Below are 3151 nucleotides of genomic sequence, written 5' to 3' on the forward strand. Positions count from 1 at the left end.
AGNNNAGAGAGAGAGAGAGAGAGTATGTGGGAGAAAGAGAGGTAAAGATAAAGAGACCTCTTTCTTTCTCAGTCTATCGCTCACATAAAGGGGATATACGCTCGGCTCGGTGGCGAGCAAGGCCGACAGGCCTGTAGTGGCTGTAGTAGCGCTCTATCGGCTTTAACAACGAGTTTCAGAGCGCTTTCTGCCTCCCTCGCGCCCCGCCCGCCTCCGCCAAGCCCTACTCCCCCCCCCTGTCTCCACCATCTCTGATCCCTCCTTCGCCTTCGCCGCCTCCTTTTCTTGCTCAGTGTCTTTCTGAATTTTTCAGCCTCCTCCCTTCTATGCTTCCTCCCCTTCTCCCAAACGAGACTCCTCGCGCGTCCGCTTCTTCTTCTACTCGAGGTGAAGCTACGCTTCTTTTCCTCTCTGGCTCTCTCTCGCTCTCTTTTTCTTTCTTTCTATCATCTCGCTCGCTCCCTCTTCCTCTTCTTCATTCTTTTTTTCTTTCTTTCTTCTCTCTTCATCTCACGTTTCTCTCCCCCATGCTTCCTCTCGCGGACAAGTGCCGATTTATTATTTGTCGTTGCCGTGTAGCACGATGTTTCGTTTTCATTCGTTTATGATTTTTCATTGCTCGCGTCGTAATCTCGGTGTTATTGGCGAAAAGCGAGCGGTCGGAGGGAAAAAAAAAAGATGTACAAATTGCATTGCGTGTGGCACATTCGACGAAATATATACGTATTTGCGTGACGGAAATTACCGTAGGAAGTTTTAGGAAAATTCGTACTTTGCGAGATGTGACCTCGGTTTGCTCACTCAATGGGGACGGAATTTCCGAGTTACTATTTTGGCTATTTATGTAACCTCTAATGATGCGCTTCTTACTCATTTTCTCGACGGAATTTAACAGCGTGTGAAAATTGGGTTACACGCGTGAATAAGAGGACACACGGTGAACGTTTTTAGCTTATGACGGACAGCGTCGAAAAGAGACAAAGTGAAGTCCTCAGTCGAGTGTCTATCTTTTTGCTCGGGTGGGGGTACTTGTCGTGTGGGTCTCTTCGGCAGGCAGACGTGCTTCTACATCTCCATATGATTCCCCATATGTTTCGCCTTGGCTCATGTGTTTGTCGAGCGAAGGTCTCGTTAGGAAACGATTTGGTATTCTGTCTCTCTGAATTAAAAACTCTCGTTATTACCATCGTTATTCCTTCGTATATTCGTTATACACACCATATGCGCTTTGAAGTTCCTTGCAAGAACCTCTCGGAGTCCCCTGAGGAAGATCTCCATTTTGCAAGTGAATATTCTAGCGACAAATTATTCCGATTTTATTTCTCAGGCAAGATTTTTTGAAAATGCCGTTTTCCTAGCGAAAGTTCAGCAATGCGGAAAGTTACGGACGCAGCGAGGCGTTCTCAAATGGCAAAACGCTGCCGGTGATGTCGCGTTCTTAACGTTGACGTCGACACGAAAAACGGAAAAGCGCCTTTAGCGTCGACTGGAAAAGCGCATCCAACTACGAGCATTACCACCCTATCTATCCTGCTTGCTGCGGGGTGATTAGACTTTATCAGATCAACGTAGTTACGAGTAGCGTTCGTTATTCACAGGTGCGATCGCAGGCTGGACATAGCGAGGGAATTTAGTTTGGTTTTGTCCAAGAACTCCAAATGAATTAAATCTATCTATAATATGCTGTGTAGAAGGATATTTCAAAGCGTCGTTTTTTTTCCTATCATTTTCTAATACTTTATTTAGTTGAAAAATTTAATATCGTCAAAGTATAAAATTTTATTTTTCAAAATTATCTATATCTTGATCGTCATTTTTATTTTAAAAGTTCTAAGAATATAAGATTATTCCTTGTCAATTTTATTACAGTATTGAAATTTCAAAATCTTTTATCCATAAAATCAATATCTGATCAATCGTTTTTGAAAAGAGTCTTGGAAAGAGATTTGTCCGGCTTATTCGACGAGATAATAATATTGGAAGGAACAGAAAAGTTATCCCATCGGAAAATATCGTCGTGGAGTAAAAGTGAGCGAACGGGGTTAAAACGATCCACGATCGCGGGAACGGTTGCCCGTCGGTCTTAGGGGGGAAAAAGATGGCGCCAACGAGATACACGCGTTTCGCACGCTACACCGCCGATGCGAGATAAGGCACACAACTAGGTTACTCCACGCAGTTGCGCCATTCCACTTAATTGCTCGACTTGGAGCAAGGCAAGGTAGAGCTCTCCCGGCGGTGTTGGCAGCCGATTAAAAAAAAAGCATAAGCATAATTAACAAAAACGGCACTCCGGGCTCCGGACTAATGACGAATAGCGCGCCGCTCAAGTTCTCTTCCTGATCCTGATGTGGGTACTAGGCTTTATTAGGTCGAAATGTTAAATTGATTCTCAGCGTGCGCGCGTGATTTTCGTTCTTCTAGAACTATGATTGGAGTGATGTCAGAATCATTAAAAATGTAGGAATAAAAAGATAGATAAAGATAGTTAAAATACAATAGTACTTCCTTTCCTAACAGTTCGTTCTAGATATCTCGCAACATTTACACTGATTTGCATATAGGAAAGTCATAATTTTTTAGGAGACTAGATAAGATCTCTGCTAGAAAGTATATTAGAATATTAAAGTCAGCTAGTTAATAAATCATTCTTTGCATTGATACAACGTATCATATTAATCTTTTATATATTAATTTTCTAATATATTAAATTTTCAAAATCCCCGGAGAATCCTTCGAGTTCTTTAAAAAAAAAAAAAAGAAAATAACTCTTCTGAACTATTCGAATTCTCGCAATCTCGTGTATTTTTTTCTAAATTTTTTAAAATCTTCGGAAATCGCAAAGCTTTTGCGAGAAACCCATGGTATACATCGCAGCGATTATAGGTCCCTTCCTCGCCAGTTCTGCCCCTCTGACTAGAGCCTGGCCCCGCTCTTCACAGTCCGCATTCGTCCCCTTTCTCTGCCTCTTTGCTCTTCCTCTCTCTGACATACGTATAGCGCAAAGCGCGCTTGGGCGATATCATGCTGCGATATCTACTTCTGTTGCATGCCTGCGCTATCTCCATCCTGCCCCTTCCCGTTCTTCCTGCCCGCACACCTCTTTCTTTCTCTCTCTCTCTCTCTCTCTCTCTCTCTCTCTCTCTCTCTC

Source organism: Atta cephalotes (genome assembly GCF_000143395.1).
Source record: "Atta cephalotes unplaced genomic scaffold scaffold00025, whole genome shotgun sequence".
Lineage (NCBI taxonomy): Eukaryota > Metazoa > Arthropoda > Insecta > Hymenoptera > Formicidae > Atta > Atta cephalotes.